Source organism: Lissotriton helveticus, chromosome 11 (assembly GCF_964261635.1).
Source record: "Lissotriton helveticus chromosome 11, aLisHel1.1, whole genome shotgun sequence".
In the NCBI taxonomy this organism is placed as follows: Eukaryota; Metazoa; Chordata; class Amphibia; order Caudata; family Salamandridae; genus Lissotriton; species Lissotriton helveticus.
The window spans coordinates 16,616,705-16,641,115 of NC_136072.1; the positions used below are offsets into that span (position 1 = coordinate 16,616,705).

At 46.8% G+C, this 24,411-nt stretch overlaps 1 protein-coding gene across 2 annotated transcripts in view; it reads left to right on the forward strand.

Moving 5' to 3' along the window:
* FGF12 (fibroblast growth factor 12) overlaps window positions 1–24,411 on the forward strand; it is an 824,634-nt gene that overhangs the window by 443,345 nt on the left and 356,878 nt on the right. The gene's annotated exons all lie outside the window — the stretch shown is intronic.

Below are 24,411 nucleotides of genomic sequence, written 5' to 3' on the forward strand. Positions count from 1 at the left end.
TAATGGGCCATGATTTAGAGTAATGTTTTCTAAATAATAGAATAAGAGTTTAACATGCTTTAATTAAATGAAGAATTTGAATGCTATAATCATAATGTGAAATATTGTAGGCCTGAAATGTTTTAGCAGTGATTTACACGTACATGTCTGGGCTGAGAAATGTTGCAAGCCTTTTTAGAAGTCTATGAGAGTTGGGTTCTTGGCGGCAGATATCTGTCTGCAACAGGAAAGGGGGGATCCAATTATAAGTGAATGAATAGAGGTCTGTTCAGTAGACGGCCCAGACATGGAGGAGGGTTCTGGAATGTTTAAGGGGTATCAGCGGGCCGGAGAAGAGACTGAGAAGCAAGGTCAACTCTAACGTCTGAGGCCCAATACAAAGCATCATGGAAAAAGCCTGAAGTTGCACCACGTGAGAGGCGTTTCGCAAGGGGCGTCTCAAATGTTGTTGACTGTTTTGTATTAGGGACAGCACCCCTGGGTGGAGTTAGAGCAGAGACCTGAGGACCCTTTAGAGAGCGGATGGGTAGGCAGTGAGGGGTCATGACTGGAGAATTTTAGGTTTTCACCAAGAGACTTAGAGTGGGTGACTTCCCTTGGGGGTCATTCATTGCTGACACCTTTGTTAGGTTGGGATTTGGTTAAGTAGGGATACCATCTAGAACAGGGTAGGGACGCCTAACCTGTGTTTGTTTTCCTCCAACCTAAATGAAGGAGAGATATGCGTCTATGCTGATAGCTTTGCTATTTTTAGAACTTGTGTTAGTGATTTCTGTTGCTCGTTTGAGGGCTTTTCGAGAGCACATGTATGTAATTGGACCTGTGTATCTCGTGAATCTCATTCTGAGATGCTTGTATTTGCAGCTCATTATATCTTTACAATAAACTTTTGAAACCTAGAAGTTGTCCGTGATCTTTGAGAGTAGAGTCCTTTCTTGGGTGAACTAATTTGCAGATAGGTGTACTGTTTCCTTCCAAGACAGGCAATAAAGGTTCAGTCGACCAGATCGAGGTTTGGATCAATAGAGATAAGGTATCGATCAAAATCTCGCCCTTTCAGTTGGTAGCAGAGGATGGTTGCCTTCTTGAGGACGGTGACCTAGGCCAGGTTAGCTTACCCCAAGGCCCCTAGAAATCGATGATCGGAAGAACAGCCCGCAGATGAAGATCCGGATGACGTGAGACAGAAAAAGCAGCAGTATCAGAGAGAGTGAGTATAAAGGGTTATGCGTGTTAGATTGCGGTGTTTTGTATTGTATCTATGTTGTAATGTCTGGCGGAGTTGAATGTCTGTAGAGTGACTGTGGAACAGGTTGTGAGCGCGCGCAACCGGTGGAAATCTTAAGTTCAAGGAGAGCTTAAGTGGTTCGGGTGTATCGGACACCCAGAGTAATTGTCAACTAGTGTGAAGGGGGTCATGAGGTACCATTGATCACCCGAGAGACCGAGATAGGGGGAACGTAAGAGTGAGTGCGTGAGTAACGGACGCTGGTCGGAAGTTACTGTGTGTGTAAGTAACCTATCAGAAAGACGATAGACATCTCGTCAGTTGTGTTGACAATTACAGATAGACTGTGGACGTACAGTCGAGAGAAGTGACCGCTTGGTCGGAAGTAGTCATTTTTCAGTGTATGAATGGGACGCATGCATAACCGGGAGACGAGTTGAGAAAGGAGGGGTGCTGCTGCGAAGCGGAGAAAAGAGACGTCAGGTGGTGTCGCGCAGTGATTGGCTGACCGGAGAAAGACCGCGCTGTGATAGGCCAGCTAGCGAACACGTCATACAGGGTCGCGACGTGATTGGCCGACAGGAGAAAAACCGCGCTGTGATAGGCCAAGCAAAAAAAGCCGCGACAGGATTGGTGGATTGTCATCAGGAAGTAAACAGAGTAGCGAGGCTGGATTTTGTGCGCATAATTATGAAGTGTTTTAAATGGTTGAAAGCGCTGTTTAAGAAAGAGAGGCGAGGATCGTATGAAGGGGAAGAAGCCCCGCCGGAGGGTACGCCAGCTCGTTATATGGCAGTAAATGTTGGGTTGCATACGATCCTTTGGATATCAGAGTGGAGTAAGATTACTGAAGGAAACGAGGAACTGACGTTCCCGAAGTACGGGACGTTCAGATTAGAGGTGTTACATCGATTGAAATCAGTCATGACCTCAAAGAGACCCTTGCCTAGACCAACCCAGTTTGAAGCCCTTGAGGCATGGCTTAGGGCAGCGCATGAAAGGAATATGAACAGACGACAAGAAAGGGTGAAACGCTCGGTAAGGGCAGTACAGGATGCCAGGTGGGATGCGGATGCTAAAAGATGGAGAGTGCATAATTTGGAAATAAATAAACTGTACCCAGTGTTAGAGGCGCCAGTAAATAAAAGCCCCCTAGAAGAAGATGATGAGAGCGAAACAGAGGACAGCCTGATAAACAGATTACTGACAGACAGGCCACCCCCGTATAATAGAGCAGGGGGAGAGGTCGAGAATACAGAAGGAGAAAAGGGGGGCAATGCAGGAGAGCATAGACCGCTTCCCAGTTCAGAGTGGGATCCTGAGCCAAAGAAAGAGTTGCTCCAGCCTAGTCAGGTGCAACAGGTGGTCGGTAGGTTTGTGGTACAAAGAGCGCCGGAAACGGAAAGCGCCACATCCTACCCATTGCCAGATGCACTACAGGTACCTGTTACCATAGGTCCTATAATATCGATATATGACCAAGAGAGAGCAAAAGGGGAAGAACGGAAACGGAAAGACAGAGAAAGAGCAGAGCAGGCAAGGAGGAACGATACCACTAATTCCCCAAGTCAGATGCCGATACCCAGAGAGTGGAGCACCCCGATGCACACAGCAGGGGACCCAGGAGGAGATCCTGGGGGCCCTAGATGGCCAATGGATCTGAGGGGATCTGGACGAAAATCCTTTCAAGAGCTAAATGAGTACATGAAGCAGTGGGATGAGGCAGTGAAGGCTCAAAAGTGCATCAATGCTGCAGAAGCAGAAAGGGAAAGTCAGGACAGCAGAGCACGAACTCACTGCGGGGCTGGGGAGAGTAGCCCGGAGTGGGACTGTAGAGGGAGTAGGGGAGTCACCCATTGGGCCCGGAGTGGAGGTAGAACAGACCTGGAAAACGGGGGCCCCGGGAATGGAGGGGTGGCGTGCCCAATACTCAGTGAAGGGGAGAGGAGGGCGCAAGAGTACAGGAACAGCTTTAAATGTCCACACTGTGTGCCCGGCACCAGAGAACTGAATGGGAGTTGTGAGAGGTCGCACCATAGTCCCTGTGATGACAGAAATGAGCGCAGCCCAGGGAATATGGGGAACCAGGAAGGATCGTATCGGATACTGAGCGATACGAGGCAAAGGGAGTGTAGCGACCAGAGGGAAAATAACAGAGAGATGTGCGGTGAGAGGAGAGAAGAAGACGAGAGTGGGCAGAGAGAGAGTAGGGATAAAAGGCCCGTGTTCCATCACCTTCCAAGATTGGATGGCCGAGCATGGGACCTGGAGAGATGGGAGCAAGGGAGGCCACCCATTAATTCTCCTGAGCCCAAACGCAGAGCTCGAAGTTGGGATGGTAGGGAGACCAGTGAGCCCCCTTCAAAAGACATATTGCGAGCTGAGATAAAAGCCAAGAGACTTGATGTCTCCAGCTTAAGGTCAGATCTGGATGACATGGTAGATGGTACCCTGCCTTTAGAAAGAATGGAAATGTATGAACAGGATGAAATACTGTATATGGCAAAGGACATCACACGAAAGGCGAGAGCAGTCCATGAGAAGTTAGTCGAACTAGCAGGCAAATATATGGTGGACTTGTCAAGAACCAAAGCATTACAGGGTAACCACAGGCTACATTACTCAGATCGAGATCTAGATGAGAGGAGAACGATTGGGCTGAAAACACACATAAGGGAATTGATTACTGGAATAAGGACATGGAGGGCACTAGATAAATGGGAAGAGAGGTGGTCCAAGAAAGGGACCGGCAGAAGAAGCATGATTGGTATAACACCAGGACAGCAGGGAATAGAAGCTTACCCTTTGCGTGAAGTTGCCAATGGGAGCTATGTACATGTCCCTTGGAGTAGGGGAGATTTAGCTGCTTTTACCACATCTTTCCCCAAGTTACGAGAGAGCCCCGTGGAGTGGTACAAGCAAGTCGAGAGGTTTGTAAAGATCTCAAAAGTCCTATGGATAGATCTGAACACGCTGTTTGACATTGTAGTACCAGGAGATCTGTGGACAGCATGCAAGGTTAGCGCTGAGTGGCCCACAACGGAGCCAGAGAGAGATGCTAGGACTAATGGGCCGTCCGAGATCGTGATGGCAAAATTCGAGAGAGTGATGACTTGGCTGAAAGAAAAAGTGCCAATGCAAGACATAGATTGGGTCAGAATAGACAGAACGAGACAGGAACCCAAAGAGACAGTCCATGAATATTACGAGAGATTGCTGAAGGCGTTTAAACAGTATAGCGGCTTGGATGTAATGGATCCAAAGGACATAGGGCAATTTGTGTCCAAGTTCGTCCTGGGACTGAGACCGGATATTAGTTTAATGATTCAGCAACACTCGATTTGTTGGCAAAGTAGACCCCTAGATGAAATACTGAGATATGCCAGGTACTGCTGCGATGAGGTAGACTCCAAGGCTAAGAAACTAAAAGAGAAGCTGATGGTGGTACAATTGCAGGCAGCAGGAAAGGGGGGACCGCAACAACAGCAGCAAGGGACAGGTACAGGAGGTAAGAAGCAGTACAGTCAGAACAAGGGTAATGAGGAGAGTACTACCTTCAGACCCAGAGTAGACATAGCTACCTTGAAGAAAACGACTAGGTGCCACCAGTGCAACGAGTTGGGGCATTGGAAACGCGAGTGCCCTTACAATGTAGAGATAGGAGAGCAAGAGATAGAGGAGGAAGAGGTCCAGAGCGCACCTATGAGAGGGGCGACGCCATACCAAGGAAAGGTGCTCAAAGGGGGGGGGGCTCCTCCCCGAGCCCAGTTCCCGCAACCTCCTCGAGTAGGGAGTATGGGTAAGACCTATAGACAAATGCCCCTGTTTGTGGAAGGTGAAGAGTGCTATTATGTGGACCCATTAACCGGACAGAGAGTGGAAAGAGAAGACTGCACCCTTGGGGCAGCCTTAGAGGTAGATCAGAGGGGACCCTATGTGGAAGCAGAAGTAGCAGGGTGCCCTACGACATTTCTGGTGGACACAGGAGCCACTAGATCCACGATCAGATCAGCTGCAGTTCCAGACCTGCCCATGTCTGGAGAGACCATACAGGTGGTAGGGGTCGCAAACAGGAGAATAACCAGCCAATTGACAGAACCGGTACAGGTGAAAATAGGGAAGTACAGCGATGAGCACCAATTTGTGGTTTGCGATTCAAGCCCTGTGTGTCTGCTAGGAAGAGACCTGTTGTGCAAATTGAATTGTACTATATATTGTACACCCCAGGGAGTGGAGGTATTGACTAATGATGATGATGCAGATTTCAAAGTTGCAAACTCAAGAATATGTGTGGAGCTGTACCCTACTTTGACAGTAGACGAGCTTCCCTGGGATTTGAGAGAGACAGTGGCATCAGAGGTATGGGATTTCACTGGGGAAGAGATTGGATTGGTCAAAGGGGTGGACCCAGTGAAAATTGTAGTGAAACCGCATGCTGAGTTCCCAAGAACACCCCAGTATAAATTGACTCCAGAAACGATTGCAGGCATAAAACCCGTGATCGAGTCCATGATTAAACAGGGAATACTGAAAGAAATCGTGGGTAGTCCATGTAACTCCCCGATTATGGGTCTGCAGAAACCAAATGGGAAATTTCGGATAGTGCAGGACCTTCGAAAGATTAATAACATAGTCGTTTCATGTTGTCCAGTGGTACCGAATCCATCAGTGATACTGTTTCAGATTCCATTCCAAGCTGAGTGGTTCACTGTGATAGATCTTTGTCAGGCTTTCTTTTCGATCCCTTTGGACGAAGATAGCCATTTTCTTTTCGCATTTAAGCTGGAAAATCGCGTCCTAACATGGTGTCGTATCCCTCAGGGGTATACAGAGAGTCCATCGATCTTTAACCAGCTTCTGAAGAAAAATCTTGAAAGTCTAGTGCTGCCCCAGAAGTCAGTTCTGGTCCAGTACATAGACGACCTCCTTGTGGCGTCAGAAACAGAAGAAGCTTGCAGGGAAGATTCCATTGCTTTGTTAAATCACCTAGCTGCCAATGGGCACAAGGTGTCCCCGGGAAAATTGCAGTACTGCCTGACAGAAGTACAGTACTTGGGACACAGAATTGAGAAAGGCAAACGAAAAGTGTCACCAGACAGGATAGAGGCGATCATGAAAATGAACGCGCCTCAGACACAGAGAGAGGTCAGGATGTTCCTAGGGATGGTGGGTTATTGCCGACAGTGGATCGTGAACTTTTCACTGAAAGCAAAGCCCTTGCAAAAACTGACGCACAAAGAGGTGAGTGATCCGGTACCATGGGACAAAGACTGTTTGATGGCATTCTTACAGCTGAGAGAGGACCTGTGTCGTGCTCCGGCATTGGGAATGCCTGATTACAATAAACAATTCTTTCTTTACTGTTGTGAGAGAGAAGGTTGTGCGTTGTCTGTGTTGGTCCAAATCCATGGGAATGCCCGTAGACCAGTTGCTTATTTTTCAGCTACTTTAGACCCAGTAGCCGCAGCGTTGCCCGGATGTCTCAAATCCGTTGCTGCAACGGGTGTCAGCATTGAGAGATGTGAAAATATCGTTATGGGGCACCCGTTAGAGGTGTGCGTGCCACATTCTGTTGAACTGTTGATGACCAGGACCAAAACACAGCATCTGACCAATAGCAGGCTCACGCGCTATGAGCAAGTTATTCTTGCTGCAGAGAACGTGACCCTCAAGAGATGCTCTGTTTTGAACCCTGCTACCTTAATGCCACTTCCAAATGATATTGATGATGATGATGAATATTCAGACCATGACTGTCTCGATGTGACTGAACTATGCACCAAACCCAGACCCGACATCGTAGATGAGCCACTGACCGACCCAGACGAAGTTTTCTTTGTCGATGGCTCATGTGTAAGAGACGAAGTTGGGCAGTTGAGAGCAGCTTATGCTGTTTGTACAATTGAAGGAGTTGTGGAAGCTGGGTGCCTGGAAGGAGTACACTCCGCTCAGGTAGCCGAGATTATTGCCCTAACACGTGCTTGCTTAGCAGGCAATCAAATTCGAGTCACCATCTACACCGACAGCCAATACGGGTTTGGGGTAGTTCATGATTACGGGCAGTTATGGTCTCAAAGAGGGTTCATGACTTCTTCAGGCTCTCCCATTCGCAATGGAGAGTTTGTGCGCTTGTTGTTAGAAGCATTGCAATGTCCAGCAAGTATCGCAGTTGTAAAGTGCATCGCACATACCAAAAATGAGGACTTTGTTTCGAAAGGCAATAGATATGCTGATGAAGTTGCGCGGTATTGCGCAGAACAAGGTTACTCTTTCACAGAGGTGGATGTGGGTGGAATAAATGTGAGAACTGAATTAGCCATGATACTGGAAACTGTTGATACTTGGGATGAATTGTCAACCATGCAAGAAAATGCTCCTGATTCAGAAAAGGAAACATGGGTAAAGGCAGGATGTGTAGTGGGTGAGACTCATTTTTGGGTCTCAGCAGACGGCAGAGCAGTGTTGCCCAATGAGATGGTGAGTCCAATGGCTAGACTCATACATGGTCCCGTACACTTAGGGAGAGATGCTATGCTGAGAGTGTTTAGACAGACTTGGTACAATCCTAAGTTTAGAATAGCAGCAGAAGCAGTGTGCCAGCGTTGTGTGACCTGCCAGCAGCTGAATGTAGGGAAAAGAACACCAGTTGCACTAAGTCACATAGGAAGGTCTGGAGGTCCATTCAACAGAATGCAGATAGATTTCATTGAAATGCCAAGATGCAACCGCCTCCGCTATGTTCTGGTGGTTGTTTGTGTGTTCTCCAGATGGGTTGAGGCATACCCTACACGTAGGTGCGACACCCTCACAGTGGCTAAGTTACTGCTTAGAGAACTTATCCCTCGGTTCGGGGTGCCGGCCTTTTTGGAATCAGATAGGGGAACACATTTTAACAGCGAGCTTGTGAAGATGATTTGTGTTGCACTGAATATCGACCAAAAGCTCCATTGCAGTTACCGACCAGAAGCCTCAGGAATTGTGGAACAAATTAATGGCACGATCAAGTCCAGAATAGCGAAAGTTTGCTCCTCAACGACCCTGAGTTGGCCTGACGCCCTGCCATTAGTACTCATGAGCCTTCGTAGTACCCCAGACAGAAGAACAGGGTTGTCACCACATGAGGTGTTAATGGGGAGAGCAATGAGACTGCCATCTATTCCAGCTACTGCACTGTTAAATATCACAGATGATATGATCCTGGACTATTGTAAGGGGCTGTCTGACGCCATGCGTTCTGTGTCCCTTCAGGTGCAGGCTGCAGAGGTTCCAGCGTGCCAGGGCCCTTGCCATGACCTGTATCCTGGGGACTGGGTCCTGGTGAAGAAACATGTGAGAAGAAGCTGCTTGGATATTCGTTGGCGTGGGCCCTACCAGGTCATTCTGATCACAAGTACAGCTGTAAAGGTGGGAGGCCTGCCCAACTGGATACACGCGTCGCATACGAAAAGGGTTCCAGCACCTCTGGAAACAGCTCCTCTCTCGGATGGACGTCCAGCTGAGGACCAAGAAGCCATAGAGGGGGCTAGCCAAGCTGTAGAGGTGCCAGTGGAAGCAGGGAACGAGTCTGACCAAGCTGAGGACGGTCAGTACAACAGCGAAACAGAAGACGCTACAGAAGGAGAAGACAGCTGGGAGTACGAGTCTGACCCTGACAGGTCTGAAAGAGAGCGAGAACAGACCAGAAGGAGAAGGAGTAGAAGGGCACGTGGAGAAGCAAATTGGCCGCAAAGAAGAAGTTCTAGCCTGAGGTCAACTCCAGAAGCAACCCTTCCTCCGATATCAGAAGACTCAGACCCAGAAGAAGGTGCTCAGGGCGCTGAAGCATCAGACCGAAGAAGGTCAAGAAGAGTGCGTGTGCCTAACAGAAGATACTCCACACCTGAGTGGACATATCTGGCGACAAATGTCTGTGAAACCGGAGACAGGGAGGATCCGAGCGGTGGTGGTGTCCAGTTCTGAGCCCATTATCACCGTGGAAATACAACTGTTGGTACCCGGTGTCGAACAAGAAGGGTCACTAACATTCGTGCTCCCCAGACCTCCCCGCCTCAGCAAGTTAAAGCACATGTTTCTTACAGAATTGAAATTCCCCGACTTTGGTACCACGATAACAGCACATGAAGAGCATACTCTTCGCATGGAAATATTGAACTATGCTATTGAAGCTGCAACCACAAATCTAATAGTCGATTGTTAAAGGACTTTGTAAATAAAGCAAGCAGAAGAAAAGAAGATTACCTAGCGCCCAGGAAGCAGAGAATTTTAGGGAACCCCTTGAGTGGATGGAGAAGGGCTAGGGTTGTCTTTTGAACTGTGAAAGGACTTTTTGCGAAAAAGGCTGTCAGCCTCCAGCTGTGTGGATTCTAAAGACAAAAAAAGGATTGAAAGAGACTGTAAAGGAACGAGAGGAAAAGAACTTTTTTTGCAAAGAGAAAGGGAAAGCTAGATTGTCTGACGAAATGGAGGCCGGCACCCCGAACCGCAGAGCTAAATGTATAATAGGTACACTAATAGTAGGAGTGATAATATTAATAGCTTTAGTGGTAACAATTTCTTATGTAAAGGGACATGAGGAAGAGGTAAAGGTAACTGATGCGAATTCTGTAGTAACACTTACACCCACTGTTGCAGGTGAGAAAAGGGAAAACACTCAAGAGAAAGCGTTATTGGCTGCAGAAGCCCGCAGGTTACATGTAGACGAGTCCCAAGGAGACTTTAGGTCAAATGCTTATGCTAAACTTTTGTATGAATACGTGGATGCCATGGAGGTTAAGGATTGCTACGTCTGCATGCAGTTGCCTGCGTCTGTAGATGAAGGAATTCGATATCATCACCTCCCTCTGACATATGGCATTACATGTAGCTTATTGCTTAGTATATTTTATGAGAGAGATAGTTTTGAATACTATTTCTCCAATTATGATTCTGTGTTGCCAGAAGTCCCGAATTATAAGCAGATGAATAAATGGGATTACTGGAAGAGTGAAGACAGATTGGCCAAGTTCTTCATTCCTTGGATTACCTTAGATACTTCACATGCCCGTAGAAATAATCTGACATGCAAGGTGTCAGAAGTCGAGAAAAAGTTCATAGGGCAGGTGGATGATCGTTACAGGAGACAAAAGATTTTGAAAAAATCAGGACAAGGGAAATTAGATTGGACCGAGGAAGAGAAGTCACACAAGAGAAAGGGTAGTAGTGGTCCAATAGCTTTAGATAAAGCGCAGAGAGGAAAGTTATGTCTTCACCGAGCCAAAACGTATTATGAAAATGTATACGTGGGCGAAGTTGACTGTGAACATGCTTTTAATTTAGAGTACTACACTAAGGATTTCCTGAAGGGAATGCAAGTGATTCCAAATGTGTATTTTGTATGTGGAAGAAATGCTTACGTGAGACTACCTGACAACTGGTATGGATCATGTTACTTGGCAATTGTCTTCCCCAAAATATATCATGCACAAGACTTATTGATCATTGAGGGCCAGACATCATCGAGGGGAAGGAGAGATTTAGGCGATGCAGAAATGGTTGGAGATGTCTTTGGAGCTATGTTCCCTCTTTTGGGAATAATCCTTAATGATGTTAAAATTAGACGACTGGCAACAGTTGTCGACAGGTTGTCTGCCAGCACTGCTCAGTCCTTAATGCTGGTAGAAGGAGAGATGCAATCGATAAGGGCTATGGTTCTTCAAAATCGGCTTGCATTAGATGTCTTATTAGCAAAAGAGGGCGGAGTCTGTAAGGCTTTGAAGGTTCAGGAATGTTGCACTTACATTCCAGACCTTTCAAAACCCCTTGAGAAAGTTATTAAGAACATAACTAATATACACAAAGAGATCGAAGACTTGAGTAGAGAAAATGTCTGGGAAAAGGTGGGCCACGGAATGAGTACAGTTGGAGGGTGGTTTTCCACCTTGGGCAAAAGCTTTATTTGGTATATCCTAAAGCCTATCATCATAATATTGATCTGTGGGATAGTATTGTGGGGATTGGTGAGGGTATTCAAATGGTACAGAGCAAGAAGGTCAGAAAGGGCCCAAAGAGAACAGTTGCAGAGATTGGCTGCCATACAAGATAATCAGTACAGGAGCCTGAGAGCTCTGGAAGCACAGAGAATGCCAGCAATAACTGCAGTTTAAATGTTAGTGATGACCCCGAGAGGTCATCAAAGGGGGGAACTGAGAGAGCGCAAACTGATATAAATGTATGAGTACATCACACTTACCTATAGTAAGCACAAGTCATGATGAGAAATGCCATGAGTGCTAATAGTATCTGAAATTATATTCTAAATGTATAGCTAATATAGAGATTTAAGTAGAAGTGGAACTAATACAGAAATGTGTGACATTATATGATTTTATTAGACGTGATTATTTTGAATCTATGTCGTGTAGCTGTTAACATATAAGATGGTCTGTGGTAAAACGCAGAACGTGGTAGGCCTCAGGGCCAGAGCTGGAGCTAAAAGGGAAGGTGTTTCTTTTCACGACACAGATTGTTTAACGTTTTTGGTCATTGCATTAATGGGCCATGATTTAGAGTAATGTTTTCTAAATAATAGAATAAGAGTTTAACATGCTTTAATTAAATGAAGAATTTGAATGCTATAATCATAATGTGAAATATTGTAGGCCTGAAATGTTTTAGCAGTGATTTACACGTACATGTCTGGGCTGAGAAATGTTGCAAGCCTTTTTAGAAGTCTATGAGAGTTGGGTTCTTGGCGGCAGATATCTGTCTGCAACAGGAAAGGGGGGATCCAATTATAAGTGAATGAATAGAGGTCTGTTCAGTAGACGGCCCAGACATGGAGGAGGGTTCTGGAATGTTTAAGGGGTATCAGCGGGCCGGAGAAGAGACTGAGAAGCAAGGTCAACTCTAACGTCTGAGGCCCAATACAAAGCATCATGGAAAAAGCCTGAAGTTGCACCACGTGAGAGGCGTTTCGCAAGGGGCGTCTCAAATGTTGTTGACTGTTTTGTATTAGGGACAGCACCCCTGGGTGGAGTTAGAGCAGAGACCTGAGGACCCTTTAGAGAGCGGATGGGTAGGCAGTGAGGGGTCATGACTGGAGAATTTTAGGTTTTCACCAAGAGACTTAGAGTGGGTGACTTCCCTTGGGGGTCATTCATTGCTGACACCTTTGTTAGGTTGGGATTTGGTTAAGTAGGGATACCATCTAGAACAGGGTAGGGACGCCTAACCTGTGTTTGTTTTCCTCCAACCTAAATGAAGGAGAGATATGCGTCTATGCTGATAGCTTTGCTATTTTTAGAACTTGTGTTAGTGATTTCTGTTGCTCGTTTGAGGGCTTTTCGAGAGCACATGTATGTAATTGGACCTGTGTATCTCGTGAATCTCATTCTGAGATGCTTGTATTTGCAGCTCATTATATCTTTACAATAAACTTTTGAAACCTAGAAGTTGTCCGTGATCTTTGAGAGTAGAGTCCTTTCTTGGGTGAACTAATTTGCAGATAGGTGTACTGTTTCCTTCCAAGACAGGCAATAAAGGTTCAGTCGACCAGATCGAGGTTTGGATCAATAGAGATAAGGTATCGATCAAAATCTCGCCCTTTCAGCAGCATGCGTGTGGCCATACCCCGATCACACTTCTTCTAAGGGCCTCCTGCCAGAGATCGATGGGCTATCGTCCTGCTGCCCCTATGTCCATCCTGCACGTGCTCCGATGGAAGCTTAACCCTATCCCATAGAACCATGACCCTTGCATCTCTACAGCAATCCTTCCAGATGTCTCGCTGCCGCACTCACCGTTTAACTAACATCTGGCCCGGGTTGTGCACCATGGAGATACCAACTTGTTCCACACGCCTCGGATAGGGTCATCTCTAGTTGTAGGTGGCCCTAGTGCTGCAGCCGGCATGTCATCATAGCTGTGCGTACTCCCAAAGTCTGCTCCTCCTCCGGTAGGTGAGTACTTCCACCTCCACCAGCCAGGCTGGAGAATACATGAGTAGTACCAGCGCCTTGACACCTACGGGTATTAGCGCGCTTTATAAATCTTCATCCTATCCTATCCTAGCACCAGAGAATTTGAGGCCAGTCACCCTTGATCTAGAACCGTGAGTAGGTGCCTGTTCCACCTCAACACAAGGCAAAGCATTTGAACCCACATCGATAGCTGCAGAGCCAACAAGCCTTAATCCTTCCTGTGCCGCACAGGGGAGGAGCTTCTGCCTAGGAGGCCGCCCTCTGGTTGACTCCATCCAGCCGCAGAAGTCCACCCTCAGGAGTTGGAGCATGTGTGTTAGTTGTCCCGGGGCAGCTGAGGTGGTCTTTGCACTAGTTTAAGCCGGCCACCATCCTAGCAAACTGTAAATTGATATTTTATAAATATCCCAGAACAGCACGTGTTTGATCAATTGATTTCCCCAAGATTTGGCCAGTGGAGAGATCACACTCAGGGCTAATGCCACTGTTTTAACACCTGACACAGTTACCCACTGGTGACCTCAAATCCCACAAACTTCTAGCTCTTGTGCTTAGCAGCCATATTTGTGCAAGATTTGTCGCGGAAAAGAGACAGGCTCTGCCATAGTGCAAACTTGCAGACGTTCAAAACTGGGTCTGAAATCTCCAGTAATTTCCTCTTGTGTTAATCCACAATTTACCTATAATGTATTCTTATTTCACAGTCATGACTTTTTACAAAAATGTTGCCCACAGAATTACTGCAGAAAATAAACTGATGCCTGGGGCTGCAAAGAGACATTTTCAGTCCAATTTCTTGCTAAAGGCTGCAAAATATACTTTAGTGAATAGGCATCATTTTCCCTAATTTAGTACATATATTTCATAGACAAAAAATTGCTATTCTACCCACTCCTGCTAAGAATTTGGTAGGATTGACATAGGTGATTTTTTGTTAAAGTTTTCAGCAACCTATATGAATCACTAAAAACCAGGGAAGGCGGTCTGCTTCTCAAGTACATTCGAATGAAAACAACTTGTTGACGTCCCTGTTAAAGTAGCTGAGTGGGTTGACTGCTTGCTACAGAGATCATGTGTGTTTATGACTTATCCTCTTATCCTTTCATGTTTCAAGAAATTCCCCACAAAGTTTTCAGAAATGTACAAAGTTGACAACATGTACACCCTTGAGCTTTTCAAACACTGCACTTATTGGGAACTTTGCAAAATGTCACGTGTGGTAAAAACATTTTTTCAATAAAAAGTGGGTTTTCTCTATGGCTTGCTGAAGTTTGAAAAGTTTGTGCTATGCTTCTACAAGAAATTCCTGAAATGGGGACGTATGCACATAGTGTAATTACAACACCATTCAGAGCAAAATCATAGTATAGGAACAAAACTAGTAGGTGAAATGCGAACAGCTAGAACTTGAGCAGCCAGAACGCGCGCAGCCAGAACAAGAGCAGCTAGAACAAGAGCGGCTAGAACAAGAGCGGCCAGAATAAGAGCAGCCAGAACGCGAGCAGCCAGAATAAGAGCAGCCAGAACGCGAGCAGCCAGAACAAGAGCAGCTAGAATGCGAACAGCCAGAACGCGAGCAGCCAGAATAAGAGCAGCTAGAACGTGAGAAGCCAGAACAAGAGCAGCCGGAACGCGAGCAGCCAGAACAAGAGTGGCTAGAACGCGAGAAGCTAGAACAAGAGCAGCCGGAACGCAAGCAGCCAGAACGCGAGCAGCCAGAACGCAAGCAGCCAGAACAAGAGTGGCTAGAACGCGAGCAGCTAGAACAAGAGCAGCCGGAACGCGAGCAGCCAGAACAAGAGTGGCTAGAACGTGAACAGTCAGAACAAGATCAGCCAGAATGCGTGCAGCCAGAACAATAGCAGCTAGAACAAGAGCGGCCAGAACAAGAGCGGCCAGAACAAGAGCAGCTAGAATGCAAGCAGCCAGTACAAGAGAAGCCAGAACAAGAGCGGCTTGAATGCGAGCAGCCAGTACAAGAGCAGCCAGAACGTGAGCAGCCAGAACGCAAGCGGCTAGAATACAAGCAGCCAGAGCAAGAGCGGCTAGAATGCGAGCAGCCAGAACAAAAGCAGCCATAACGTGAGCTGCCAGAACAAAAGCAGCCAGAATGCAAGCAGCCAGAACAAGAGCGGCTAGAACGCGATCAGCCAGAACAATCGCAGCTGGAATGCGTGCAACCAGAACAAAATCAGCCAGAACGTGAGCTACCAGAACAAGAGTGGATAAACACGAGCAGCCAGAACAAGAGCAGCCAGAACAAGAGCAGCCAGAATGCAAGCAGCCAGAACAAGAGCAGCCAGAACGCGTGCAGCCAGAACAAGAGCAGCTAGAACACGAGCAGCCAGAACAAGAGCGGCTAGAACGCGAGCAGCCAGAACGCGAGCAGCCAGAACAAGAGCAGCCAGAACAAGAGCAGCCAGAACAAGAGCAGCCAGAATGCAAGCAGCCAGAACAAGAGCGGCTAGAACGCGAGCAGCCAGAACGCGAGCAGCCAGAACAAGAGCAGCCAGAACAAGAGCAGCCAGAATGCAAGCAGCCAGAACAAGAGTGGCTAGAACGCGAGCAGCTAAAACAAGAGCGGCTAGAACGCGAGCAGCCAGAACAAGAGCAGCTATTGTTTGTGGTCGTTGTATTTTGTGAGCTATTGTTTAGCCTGAAATATGCTCGACCCTCAAAATTTGAAACACATTTTATTTCATTCTCAAATATAGATCTAAATGGCAAATTTGTATTCTACCTAATTTTCAGAACTTTGTAGAATTTTCCCTAAATTTAGCATAATCACACAAAAACAAATAATGCAAATTTCCCACACCAGTAGTTTTTTCTCAAAACCATGTTTTGTGAGACAAATCTACTATTAAAAAGGGCTATGTTGGTCAAGTTAATAATATCTGTGAAAACGTTTTTCCGCACATTTTTTTTTTAACTTTTCAATCTTTGTGAGAAGTTTGGACCTTTGGACACCCCTGTCTTTGAAACAGGGTGACCATAAAAACACCTGCTATTTACATTGCTTTTTTATTTATCGTCGTCCTTTAGGTCACATTTTATTGCAACTCTTGCAAATGTCTGAGGAAAAACTTTGCAACGTTGACTAGTTTCGTGGTTTTTTTTTTCACTTCGAGTGAAAATTGTCACTTTTGCAACAATTTATGTCACGCACGTGTCAATGTTTAATGGTAGGAAATGTTCTAAAGAAGATTTTTTTGCTGAATACAGTTGAGTTTGTCAGCAAGAACATTGTATTAAATTATTAACAAAATGTAATGTTGCAGAAAAAAATCCTCATTAATTTTCTAGCAAGAAATGATAACAGAAGTATGCAAGTAGCGTTAAATGCACCGGTGTACTCGTGTTTGCCCTGATTGGGTTCAGTTGGCATGAAATTATGTCTGTACTGGAAGAACACTTTACTCAAGGAAGACAAAGGAAAACTCTGGATACTTTGCATACTATATAGACAAGGTGAAACTGATAAATTCGCAAAACTGTATGGGTGAAAAAACCTGTGCATTCTCGAATTCAGTAAAGTATACATCAGATCAAAATGTCACATGAGGGAATAAAGAAAGCTTCAAGCCTGAAGCGACATTGGTGAGATTTTGAGAAGGGTGCATGTAGGTGTTTTTTCGAGTAAAGGCAGGGGGAAACACCTTTAGATGCACAATTACCTGCAGGCTGTGTGGTGAGTTTGTGGCAAAGGGTGACTGCGCCCTGAGCTCGCCCTGGGGAAATGGGCGGGGTCTGGGCGTGGCCCTAAAAGGATCACTGCTGTGTATGTAGGCCTCTTCCAAGCATAGAGGTGGGGGGGGGCAGGAGGGGGTGTCAGGAGCTCTCCTCTTCATACAGCCTGCCAAGCATCACATGCCAGGGAAAACCAAAGGGCATCACAGCTGCCAAGTTTTCATATAGCTTATGTGTGACATTTCCATGGTTTCAATGAACTTTTGAGTGACATTCAACTGCCAAATGTGTGACACTTAGAGTGACACTTTCAGACCTGTCATCTCACACGGTGCTGCGTGTCACATGGTTTAGGCTTCCTTCACACAGTCACCCAGTGAGAAGTCTAAATGCCACGCTGGCAGGGAAAACCAGCTGAAAGCACTGTAATCAGTCAGGGGCAGAGTTACAAGAACTGACGCATGTCTGCATATTAGCGGAGATGCGTCAGTTAATTTGCGCCACACAAAAAAAACCTTGCTCTACCATGGATGTGTCGCGACTACAATGCGGCGCGGAGTGGTCCAAGTATTGACAGATGCGTGACGCATCTGCTGGTGTAAATGCAACGCATTACAGAAGTCGTGTCGCTAGCACAACGCAACTCCAGCAATGCTCAGGAATGCCTATGGTGTAAGGTTTTGACACAGTGGCGTCCTAGAAGTGACACAGTGAAATCTGGTAGATTTCACTGCACCACTTTTACGAGGCTTTATTGCAACGCCCAACCTGCATACATTATACCTGACACAAGTATAATGTAGTGCAGGGCTTTACGATGTGACGCATCTCCCTAGATGCATCACGTTGTAAATGTGTTGCAACATGGCACATTGTTTACGACGACGCTACGTCACAAAAGTGACGAAACGGCGGCGTAAAAGTGTCACAAGGGGCTTGTAAATCTGCCCCTCAGTTTCCAGCTTATCTTCAGAGGCTGTAAGCAGCCATGTCCCTAAAAGGGGTGCAAACAACCCAGGACATCGGCAACAGCCTCAATGACCCTTTGCTTTTTTTGTGAAGGGGTGGGGGGCTTGGTGAGGGGCAGAGTGCCTGTTATTAGCTCTCTGCACCAGGCCCTGCCCCTTCCAAGGCCCCAACACCTCCTCACACTGTGAAAATATTTAGTAAATTGGCAGATATGCAGTTTCTCACAAGAAAAACGAAGCAAAGTAGTCCATGGAAATAGATGAGATAAAGTACGCCCATTTGAGAAATGAGGTCTAAAAAATCATGAAAGTGCTGGAAAACCTTTAAAATGGAAGGTCCCAAACCCATTGGCCCTACTTTAAAATTATTACTTGTAAGTTCTCCTCCTACAGGAAGGGCTGGACAGATCAGATGTCAATCATGTGTTTAATGACACAACCCTCCAGAGCAATGACGTAACGCTCCAAAGCATTCCTAATGACGCAATAACATTTCATGTAATAAGCAACATAGAGAATGGAAGATAATATGAATTATCTTCAAATGTAATTGAAACAGTAGTTTGTGCTTGAAAAAGTCGAGGCTTGGTAACTTCCTACGCACTCCTTATCTGGCATCTGTCAATCATTTTAAAGTGTGCGCACTTATTATCTGCAGCAGCGACCTTCTTTAAATGGAAGCTGTGCCCACGTCACTCCCTGGCACCGCCCACGCTGCCTTTAATGCTCTGCTACAGAACTCACCTATTGCACCAGAGATGATGTGTGGCCCTGCTCGGGGGCCCCTGTGCCGGAACGCTGCAGGCTGGACTCCTGCTAGGGGGCCTGCTCTTAGGGTTTTTGACGGTGTTCATGCCTGGCTAGATTTGGAAAAACCATATTGAGCCCGCTGCCAAGCCTGTGAGCTTGGAAGTGCTTAATTTGTAAAATTATAAGTGTCAGGGCCCTCATCAGGAGTCCACTGCGGCTTGCATCACACATTGCCCTGGTAAGTGCTGCTAATGACAAAGTGTGACAATTCAGACTATTCCAAGCACCAGCACTTTAAATGGAAATATAGAAGTACAGGTACTCAATATTTAGAGTACCTATTTGCTCCTGAAAAGTGCCATTACTCTCCCATTCAATGTACTGTAGCAGTGCTGAGAAGTGCCAGTACTCTCCCATTAAATAAATTGCAGCAGTGCTGAGAAGTGCAGCTACTCTCCCATTAAATGCACTGCAGCAGTGCTGAGAAGTGCAGGTACTCCCCCATTAAATGCATTGCAGCAGTGCTGAGAAGTGCAGGTACTCTCCCATTAAATTTTCTGCAGCAGTGCTGAGGAGTGCCAGTACTCTCCCATTAAATGCATTGCAGCAGTGCTGAGAAGTGCAGGTACTCTCCCATTAAATGTACTGCAGCAGTGCTGAGGAGTGCCGCTACTCTCCCATTAAATAAATTACAGCAGTGCTGAGAAGTGCAGGTACTCTCCCATTAAATAAATTACAGCAGTGCTGAGAAGTGCTGGTACTCTCCCATCAAATGTATAACAGCAGTGCTGAGAAGTGCAGGTACTCTCCCATTAAATAAATTACAGCAGTGCTGAGAAGTGCAGGTACTCTCCCATTAAATGTACTGCAGCAGTGATGAGAAGTGCCAGTACTTTCCATTCAAATGTATTGCAGCAGTGCTGAGAAGTGCAGGCACTCTCCCTTTCAAATTAAGAAAGTGCTGGTACTCAGTACCGGACAGTACCTTCCCATTTAAATCACTGGCACACACTATATGAATGGCTTCAGCGGCTGGTTTTACTCCATTGTAATCTATATTAAATTAATTAACGTCTGCTGGTGTGCTCATTTCTAAATTAGACAGACAGCGCTACCAAGTGGCAACTGTCATAAGTGCCGGTGTTGACAATTAAGTGCTGCTGCCTAGCACTGGAAAATACCATTGCAAATTAAGCACTGGAGCTTGACCACCTGCAGGCCAGTGCCATACAAACCACATAGATGCACGGCGCCACCTTGAATTAGTGCGAGTTACACAACGGAGCAGTAAAAAACACAGAGTGCCTCCCTGGGCCAATCAACAGGCATCAGGACATGGCGGAAATTAAAAAGGTGCCTTGTTTAATATTGTACCAGGACACACTGCAGGATCGGCTCCCTGCGGCCCAGGGAGGCGGGGCCTAATTATTTATTCATTTAATAGAACAAATGTTTGCAAAACTGTTTGACAATTAGTATCCTAGCAAAACTCACCCTGCCCAGCCCTGCTCACCATGACGTTTAGCTGGGGTCAAAGCCAACACCACTCATCAAGCCAAAATGCACAGTTTATTGACATTCTGAAGCGCCTCAGTACACGCGTGGACCAGGAGCTATAATATGCAGGACTAATGCATTTTTGTGCATTGATGCGGACACCTGATCTAAAATACGTTACTCTCACCCCTGATGCGTGGTAATTGGCAGGGCTGCAAAATGTTGCAGTTCCTGGGTAAAGGGCGCGTGCATTCTGGGTGAGTGGCGGTGGAGAGAATGTAGTAGGTGCTGTCGGCTGTTTTGGGGTCTTAGTGCAGGGGACGGCTGCAGAATGACCCCAATCCAGCCATTGACAGAGTGGTCCTTACACCCACTACCTTGATGACCCCTCAACTACCCGCTTTATTTATTATTATTTATTGTAGCTTCAGTATACAAAGTTTGAAAAACTATATAAAGTTAGGAGTTATGAATCGTTGCACCTTCTCAACTGTGGAAGATTCTGAGCTTCTGCGGCCACTCAGTGAACACACATATCATTCACTCACTCTCTGTGCTCGGATGAAAAGTGAGGCGTCTTTGTGTAGCAGTTGTGTACTCCACAGAACACTAAACTTACACTCAGTGGGTGCGTGCACATCACCAACCGAGAGCCTGTGGGATCCTTGTGGGCTACTCAGGACTGGACTACCACTATACGGCTGCTTGCAGATCCCTACTCTTTGACGGTCACTCAGTAGCCTCTACTCCACACGCGACAAAGCTTACACTGGAAGTATGCATGTGTGTTATCAATTCTCAGGAGCCCTGTACTACACAGCAACCTTCACTCTTCAAGGGACAAAGAGGCCAAGCTCTGTGCACGAGAGTAAATTTACATAAGATGCTGGCACATGCATCACCGCTCTTCAAGGGCCCCTCAAAGTCCTATATTATGCAATGCTCTGCGTTTTACAAGATGGCCGCCCATGCATCACCGCTCTTCAAGGACCCATTGGAGCAGTGCACGCTATGAAGATCTAAACGGACACAATATGCCGGCATCCGCATCACCGCTCTTCAAGGGCCCCTCAAAGTCCTGTATTTTGCAATGCTCTAAATTTTTCAAGATGGCCGCACATGCATCACCGCTCTTCAAGGACCCATTGGAGCAGTGCACGCTATGAAGAACTAAACGGACACAATATGCCAGCATTCGCATCACCGCTCTTCAAGGGCCCCTCAAAGTCCCATATTATGCAATGCTCTACGTTTTACAGGATGGCCGCACATGCATCACTGCCCTTTGAGGACCCATTGGAGAAGTGTACGCTATGTAGAAGTAAACTGCCACAATATCCCAGCATCCGCATCACCACTCTTCAAGGGCCTGCAAAGTCCTACATTATGCAATGGTCTAAATTTTACAAGATGGCCGCAGATGTATCACCGCTCTTTGAGAGCTTGTAGGAACCCAGCCCCTCCTCAGAGGTATACCCTTACACAAGATGGCTGCGTGTGCATCACCACTCTTCAAGGACCCATAGGACCGAGCTACTCTTCAGAGGTATACACTTACACAAGATGGCTGCATGCTTCATCACCACTCTTCAAGGGTCCGTAGGACCCTTCTCCTCTTCAGAGGCATACGCTTACACAAGATGGCTGCGTGTGCATCACCACTCTTCAAGGACACGTAGGATCCAGCTCCTCTTCAGAGGCATACACTTACACAAGATGGCTGCATGTGCATCACCACTCTTCAAGAACCTGTCGTACCCAGCTGCTCTTCAGAGGTATACACTTACACAAGATGGCTGCATGTGCATCCCAACATTCAAGAACCTGTCGTACCCAGCTGCTCTTCAGAGGTATACACTTACACAAGATGGCTGCGTGTGCATCACCACTCTTCAAGGACACGTAGGATCCAGCTCCTCTTCAGAGGCATACACTTACTCAAGATGGCTGCATGTGCATCACCACTCTTCAAGAACCTGTCGTACCCAGCTGCTCTTCAGAGGTATACATTTACTCAAGATGGCTGCATGTGCATCACCACTCTTCAAGAACCTGTCGTACCCAGCTGCTCTTCAGAGGTATACACTTACACAAGATGGCTGAGTGTGCATCACCACATTCAAGAACCTGTCGTACCCAGCTGCTCTTCAGAGGTCATGCACAGGACAATAGGATGCCCTTGGATGTCACATGACATTACTTACATGCTTCCGCCTAAATATGCTAATTTTTAGGTCCGGCATGACAGGTTTGCTGCCACCTGACCTGATGTGATTAAACAAAATACGAGCTTTAAGGAGCAGGACTGAGAGAGAGGCTTTAGCTCTTCCCACATGTTGGTCGCCCCGAGTACAGATTTAGATTGGGCAGAAGCTGTGCGCTTCCGCTAAAGAGTGCATTTACAAAAAATTCACGCAACGCAGACTCCCGCGAGGCTGCGCTGCATTGTGCAACAGGGTGAGAGCAGGAGAGCAACATATTTTCAAAGATATGACTCTCTCCTCCCATTTATCTTGTGCCGGTGCTGATTACAGCGGCCGTGAACCACCCACACACCTTAGCGTTGCAGCGCTAGGGAGTGTGTGTGAGTGCAGCATAGGTTTTCTACAGGATGGATAGCCTTCCTGTGCAAAATTCAATGCCTAGACAAGGGGGAAAGCTTTTCCCACTTTGTATATGTGCTGAACAGTGCAGCACACATACAAAGTGGGAAAAGGAAGTAGAAATTAAAGCATTTCTCCTTCCTTGCGCATAGTTGAAAAGGGTCGCAGTTTTGCCACGCTAAACCCATTCTACTGTATTTAGTAAATTTGGTTTAGCATGAGTAACCGGGGGTGGTTGCATAGGAACGCCCATTCACCTCCCTTGGCACGCCCCGTGGAGCAAAGTTTTGAGACCATAGCCCACCCTCTTCCCTGCTGTTGTCATTCAGCATAGGCCACGCCCCCGTCCTGACGAGGACGAAAAATAAAATGGTAATATATGACCATTTTATTTTTCATCTTTGGGGGGTATCTTCAGTGGGGCGACGCTCCTCCGCCCCAAGGAGACAATTATTGGACCTTTCAGGCTGATTCCAACCGGATGTAGGAGTATGTAAACGAGTATGCGTATAGTGCTGCTTCCGGTGCGTTTAAACGCTTTTGTAAATCGGCTAAAAGAGGATAAAATTCTTCAACTAGTTTAGAAAGAATGATATGACAGCAGATTTAAAAAAAATATCTGAATGTCATTGAAATCAAACCGAGAGCCCAGGAGCCGTGTGAATAGGAGGGCCGGCTCAAGCAGCGAATAAATAACTTCCTGAAAACAAATAAGTGGGTTTAGTGCAGCGATTTGTCAAAGGTTGTCATGTCGCCATTACGGGCTGATCGCACCCAGTCTGCGCCCGGGCGGCTCTGTAATGTAAGCTGCTTGTGTGTTTGTGGTGGGGCGTGAAGTGCGCGCTGTAAGAAGTGCCGCCATTAGCATGGTTTGCAGGTGTCGATCAAGAGGCTTCTCTTCGGAGCACAGACAATCTCCACAAACGCCGTCTGCTCGCTTCGTCTGAAGTGCTCGGGACTTGCAGCTTTTTAAAAATGCGTGCATGTCTCTAAGCAGCCAGCGTTATCTTTCTCAGACATAAGCTGTCCTGCATCCAAGAAGCATCTGTCTTCCGCCAATGCCTTAGACCTGCTGCGTTATGTGGAGACAGGTGGAATCCCGGCGTCACTGTTTGACGAAGTGTAAGATCCTGGGCAAATGGCTTTTATCTGCAATTCTGGGCTCCCTGTCGGTCCTGTGTTTTGGCAGTGCTGAGAGACAGGCCCCTCGCTGTTAATGTGCTAGCCCCAGGTCTGTGACGTCACACTGAACCTGTGGGTTGGGGCTCCTGCTCGGATCCTGGTGCACTTAGGTCCAGGGAGGACGTGTCCTCTCTGCAGTGGAGAAGCCTGAAACTGTGGGCACCAGTGCAAGCGATGAAAATGGCCTGGTCCCTATTAAAATAAAGGTCTGACTGGGGTGTGTTGAACGATCACATCCCTGGGCCCGGTGTCACTGCACCTGCTGCACTGATACTTGCGGCCCCTGCTGCTAAGCCCATGATCCCCCATGCGACCAGTCACCAGTTGTTCCTTATCCCGACCTCTCTCTCCTGCCCCTCCCCCTTTCACACTCTACTAACATGCCCCTGTCTCTCTCTTCTGTGTCCCCCTCTCTATCTCCACCCCTCTCTCTTGCCCTTAAACCCTTTCAGTCGTCCCCCTTTCCACTCTCTCTTTCTCCCCCTCTTCGGTGCCCCTTTCTTATCTCCACCCCTTTCCCATCTCCCTTCCTCCCT